General features: G+C 50.2%; 1 protein-coding gene across 2 annotated transcripts in view; it reads left to right on the top strand.

Annotated features, from left to right (window-relative positions):
• Window positions 1-27: 27 nt before the first annotated feature.
• PLEKHA8 (pleckstrin homology domain containing, family A (phosphoinositide binding specific) member 8) overlaps window positions 28-6,000 on the top strand; it is a 49,191-nt gene continuing 43,218 nt past the window's right edge. The window contains exon 1 of one of the 2 annotated variants that reach the window (XM_014536999.1): window positions 28-35. The gene's annotated coding sequence lies outside the window, so the exon portion shown is untranslated. Of the gene's footprint in view, window positions 36-1,472; window positions 1,511-6,000 lie in introns of those variants that run through there. The other variant, XM_014536998.1, reaches the window with a different exon arrangement.

Here is a 6,000-nt window from a genome sequence, read left to right as displayed (position 1 = left end):
GGGGGTTCTGTACAAGTGGACCAACTATCTGAGCGGTGAGTGGGGGCGCGCCGGGCGCCCGGTCCTTTGTCTGAGCAGCCAGGGGGCGACGTCGGACGCGCCTCCTGGGGGTCGGGGTCACGGCCCCTCCTGGGACCACGGAGACCTGTGCGGACCGGGGGTATTTCCACAAAGCGCTTCCCTCACCGGACCGTGTCGCCCAGGCTGTACGGACACGTTCCCCTGCGGGGCTGGATGAGGGCAATAGCTGCCCTTGCACTTCCAAGCGAACCCAGGAAGTCCCGAGATTTGGGGGTGACCCGAGAGGCGCGGTGCCCGCGGGGGGCATCGGGAGGGAGGCGCTGAATTCTGGCGAAGGAGCTGATCTTGCCTGGTCAGCAGATGGAGGGTTCAGATCAATGCTCGAAGTTACTTGTACTGCACGGGGTGCAGGGGTGTGTGTCGGGCTATGGGGGGGGGCCCTTTTTAAGAAGAAGAGTCCCCCGGGCAGGCACGTTCCTCCATCGCCATCAGAGTCGTCTGCGTGCAGACCTAGGCGCCAGCGCTCCATCGCAGCCGGTTCAGAGCGCAGGCTTTGCACCAGGCGTTGGGCTTTCTCACTGAGCATCTTTTTGTTTCACAGACTCGGAAATTACCTAAAATCAATTGCAAATATTAGCAGCTGTTTTCTTGCCCTGCTGAGCAGAACGGCTCAAAAATCGTAGCCCGCCCCTTTCCGATTTGTGGACTTGCTTCCTCCTTATCTTGAAAAGGTCGTGCCTGTTCTTCAGCTGTGAATATGATTCAGAACAAGCTGCTGCTTCTTTTGGTTTGTTTGCTGTTTTTTCATTTGTGCGACCAGTTTTTTAAATCAATGCCTTCTGTATGCCGGAAACTGTGCTAGGCGCTTTTTTTGGAATTATACTCTTTATTGTGGGAAATGAGCGAGGCGCTTTTAATTCTAATGGCAACGTGTGTGAAGCCAGAAGTAGCCCCGGGATCTCTTAGGGTCGAGGAGATATGTGTTCCGGTCCTTCCTGACGGGGCAGCCTTTTGAAGGCTGTGGTGTCTGGGTGCTCTGGGTGCTTTAGGGACGGATGTGTCCGGGAGGGTGCGTTGGCAGGTGACTTTAATGAGGTTACGCAGCACAGCGAGTGCAGCTGGTGGGTGTACCCAGAACCTGTTTTCTGTGCATAGTGAGGTTAGAAGTGCGTTTTTCTCCGAAAGACAGTCCATGACCATTTGTGTGGCTTGTGTGTTTTCTGTCGTGTGCACACCTTGACATGGGATGGATGCCTTGTGTCACATTTGAGTGGAGAAGTCAGGAAGTCAGTTAGCAGCTGCTCCTTTGGATCCTTGGAGAGTGTTGTTGATTTCCTCACTACCTGCTCTGAGCTGGGCACAGAGTAAGCACCTTGCACAAGACAGACACAGCCCCGCCTTCCTTGAGCTCACACCTTAACCAGGGGGTTGGGGGGGTGGGGGCGTGGAGACAGGGGGGTTCTGTACAAGTGGACCAACTATCTGAGCGGTGAGTGGGGGCGCGCCGGGCGCCCGGTCCTTTGTCTGAGCAGCCGGGGGGCGACGTCGGACGCGCCTCCTGGGGGTCGGGGTCACGGCCCCTCCTGGGACCACGGAGACCTGTGCGGACCGGGGGTATTTCCACAAAGCGCTTCCCTCACCGGACCGTGTCGCCCAGGCTGTACGGACACGTTCCCCTGCGGGGCTGGATGAGGGCAATAGCTGCCCTTGCACTTCCAAGCGAACCCAGGAAGTCCCGAGATTTGGGGGTGACCCGAGAGGCGCGGTGCCCGCGGGGGGCATCGGGAGGGAGGCGCTGAATTCTGGCGAAGGAGCTGATCTTGCCTGGTCAGCAGATGGAGGGTTCAGATCAATGCTCGAAGTTACTTGTACTGCACGGGGTGCAGGGGTGTGTGTCGGGCTATGGGGGGGGGCCCTTTTTAAGAAGAAGAGTCCCCCGGGCAGGCACGTTCCTCCATCGCCATCAGAGTCGTCTGCGTGCAGACCTAGGCGCCAGCGCTCCATCGCAGCCGGTTCAGAGCGCAGGCTTTGCACCAGGCGTTGGGCTTTCTCACTGAGCATCTCTTTTTGTTTCACAGACTCGGAAATTACCATAAAATCAATGCAAATATTAGCAGCTGTTTTCTTGCCCTGCTGAGCAGAACGGCTCAAAAATCGTAGCCCGCCCCTTTCCGATTTGTGGACTTGCTTCCTCCTTATCTTGAAAAGGTCGTGCCTGTTCTTCAGCTGTGAATATGATTCAGAACAAGCTGCTGCTTCTTTTGGTTTGTTTGTTGTTTTTTCATTTGTGCGACCAGTTTTTTAAATCAATGCCTTCTGTATGCCGGAAACTGTGCTAGGCGCTTTTTTTGGAATTATACTCTTTATTGTGGGAAATGAGCGAGGCGCTTTTAATTCTAATGGCAACGTGTGTGAAGCCAGAAGTAGCCCCGGGATCTCTTAGGGTCGAGGAGATATGTGTTCCGGTCCTTCCTGACGGGGCAGCCTTTTGAAGGCTGTGGTGTCTGGGTGCTCTGGGTGCTTTAGGGACGGATGTGTCCGGGAGGGTGCGTTGGCAGGTGACTTTAATGAGGTTACGCAGCACAGCGAGTGCAGCTGGTGGGTGTACCCAGAACCTGTTTTCTGTGCATAGTGAGGTTAGAAGTGCGTTTTTCTCCGAAAGACAGTCCATGACCATTTGTGTGGCTTGTGTGTTTTCTGTCGTGTGCACACCTTGACATGGGATGGATGCCTTGTGTCACATTTGAGTGGAGAAGTCAGGGAGTCAGTTAGCAGCTGCTCCTTTGGATCCTTGGAGAGTGTTGTTGATTTCCTCACTACCTGCTCTGAGCTGGGCACAGAGTAAGCACGTTGCACAAGACAGACACAGCCCCGCCTTCCTTGAGCTCACACCTTAACCAGGGGGTTGGGGGGGTGGGGGCGTGGAGACAGTCATTGGTAAGTGCTTGAAGCTTGCTCCAGGTGTGTGTCGTTTGGGGAGAGGGAAGAGGAGAGACTAGTTGGGGTCATTGGGGAAGGCTTCTTTGAAGAGAATGACCAGTTGAAGCTGGTAGGTGACCAGGCCAAGGCCGAGGTGCCAATGGAGGCCGTAAGGAAGGACTTGCTCTGGTGCAGGGAATGTCAGCGTGAAGGCCTTAAAGCTGGGTAGAGACCCGTGCATTTGAGGAAACGAAAGAAGACCTGACCTGCATGGCTGGAGAGGGGAGAGGAGGGAGGCTCCAACAAGGGGTGGGGGAGGCCTGATGATGCAGGGCCTCATCCGCTGGTTTAGACCTGTGGCGTGATTGTGTGTGTGTGTGTGTGTGTGTGTGTGTGTGTGTGTGTGTGTGTGTGGAGAGAGAAGAGAGAGAGAAGATTGTTTAAAAGCTTAAAGCTTACCTTGGCTCCATTTTTGTATTTTGTCAGATAATGTAGTTATTTTGTGAGCTTCTCTTGCCTCTTAAATTAATAGGCATCAGTTATTAGAAGTTGAAAACATCATGCCTTGAGAATAACTTCCAAACTGCTTGCATGCGTATACCACTAAAATACAGAAAGGAAGAAAAGCCTCTTTTCCTAATGTGCCACCCGTCCTCAGGTACCCTGTGCTCCTTCGGAGGAAAGGGCGGGAAGGAAACTGTGACGCGTATTTTCTTCAGCAGTCCTGAGCCGTCCTGCCCTGTGAGCACCGGAACATCGGATGTTCTGGGATTTAGTGTCAAATCCTCTCTTTAAAAGACTAAATCTGCAACGAAAAGGGAATGGGTTACGTTTCACAAACACCTCCATTGTGGGAGACATAGCAGCTAGGCACTGTGTGCTTGTAATTTGTATCTGACAAGCCCTTAGTCAAGGGCTAGTACATACCCATGGTGTGCAGAGGGCTCTGCAGTGGCACATTAGGTAAGGAGTCAGGGACCTGAAGTCTCATACCAGATCCATCACTGCTGCTGCCGTTTCTGAGCTTTCCTGTCTTCTTCCGTAAAAGGACAAGACTTACTAATTAATATATGTAAAGCTTTTACATGGATCCACTCGTTTAATCTTCACAACAGTTTTAGGAAGCAGTTGCCTTTTTTGTTCCCATTTTCCAGATGAAGACGTTGGGACTCGGAAAGGTAGAGGAAGCGGCCCAAGCTCACACAGTTAGTAAGTGGCTCCCGAGTTAGTGCTCCATTGCATAATGCGTTTAAAGGTCCTTCCTGCTCGATCATTATGTAAGTCTAGTTGATTCATAATGCACCTATATTTAAAGTACGTTGACCTAGAATAGCAGACTCTCCTTGGGGGTAGGAGGCGGGAGGAGTTCAGGAGGGAGGCAGATGGCCCAGTGTCGTGCATATGTTTTGTCACAAGGAGAATTTCTGAGCAGCTGTGAGCAGTCTCCTTTACCATTTTAGGTCCCTTTTCCCTGCCCACTTAGCAGATGCAAGAGCTGCTGCCATGAGCTCCAGCCAGCTGCAGGCGTCCAGGGCCCCTCCGGCAGGTTAGGGCACAAGCACATTGCAGCACCGCATTCCAAAAATAACAGAAGCTTGCATCATGCTGACCAGATGGTTGTCAGAGGAGCTGCTGTAATTTTGCTAACCCCCACCCCCAGGTGGAGGAAGGTGACCTGCCTGCACATGTTTGTGCGGTGGAAGCAATGTCCAGAGGAGATTCTCATGGTCTCACAACCACTGGTCAACCTTTTTAGTTGGTTTGTTTTTTAACATCTTTATTGCGATAATGATTCATCTATCATAAATTTAACGCATTTAAAATATGCTAGGTAGTGGGCTTTACTATATTTACATAGTGCAGCCCTTGCCGTGGTCAATCCCCAAAAGAACTCAGTACCTGTTAGTAATCACTGTCTCCCCGCCGCCTCTTGCAACCACTCATCTGTCTGTATAAATTTGCTTATTCTGGACATTTCATATAAATGGAATCATACATTATGTGTTCTTTTGTGCCTGGCTTCTTTTACCTAGCATAATGTTTTTTGGGTTCATCACTGCTGTAGCATGTTTCAGTACTTCATTCCTTTTTATTAACGAACTCTGTTCCGTTGTATGGAGATACCATATTTTCGTTTATCCATTCATCCACTGATGGACATTTGAGTTGCTCCATTTTTTTTTTTTTTTTTTTGGAGAACTTACAAACTTTTCCAAAGTGGCCGCACCATTTTACATTCTTATCAGAAATGAAAGAAGATGCCCATTTCTCTACACCCTCACCCAGACTTGGTATTGTCTGTCTTTTTTATTATGTCCATCCCAGGGAGTTGAAGTGGATTTATGTTTCCCTAGTGACGGATGGCATGGATCATCTTCTCATGTGCTTCTTAGCCATTTGTATATCTTCTTTGGAGAAATGTCTGTGCACATCCTTTGCCCATTGCTGCAGGCGTCCAGGGCCCCTCCGGCAGGTTAGGGCACAAGCACATTGCAGCACCGCATTCCAAAAATAACAGAAGCTTGCATCATGCTGACCAGATGGTTGTCAGAGGAGCTGCTGTAATTTTGCTAACCCCCACCCCCAGGTGGAGGAAGGTGACCTGCCTGCACATGTTTGTGCGGTGGAAGCAATGTCCAGAGGAGATTCTCATGGTCTCACAACCACTGGTCAACCTTTTTAGTTGGTTTGTTTTTTAACATCTTTATTGCGATAATGATTCATCTATCATAAATTTAACGCATTTAAAATATGCTAGGTAGTGGGCTTTACTATATTTACATAGTGCAACCCTTGCCGTGGTCAATCCCCAAAAGAACTCAGTACCCGTTAGTAATCACTGTCTCCCCACCGCCTCTTGCAACCACTCATCTGTCTGTATAAATTTGCTTATTCTGGACATTTCATATAAATGGAATCATACATTATGTGTTCTTTTGTGCCTGGCTTCTTTTACCTAGCATAATGTTTTTTGGGTTCATCACTGCTGTAGCATGTTTCAGTACTTCATTCCTTTTTATTAACGAACTCTGTTCCGTTGTATGGAGATATCATATTTTC

Source organism: Myotis brandtii, unplaced genomic scaffold (genome assembly GCF_000412655.1).
Source record: "Myotis brandtii unplaced genomic scaffold, ASM41265v1 scaffold17, whole genome shotgun sequence".
In the NCBI taxonomy this organism is placed as follows: domain Eukaryota; kingdom Metazoa; phylum Chordata; class Mammalia; order Chiroptera; family Vespertilionidae; genus Myotis; species Myotis brandtii.
This window is presented reverse-complemented; position numbering and strand designations above follow the sequence as displayed.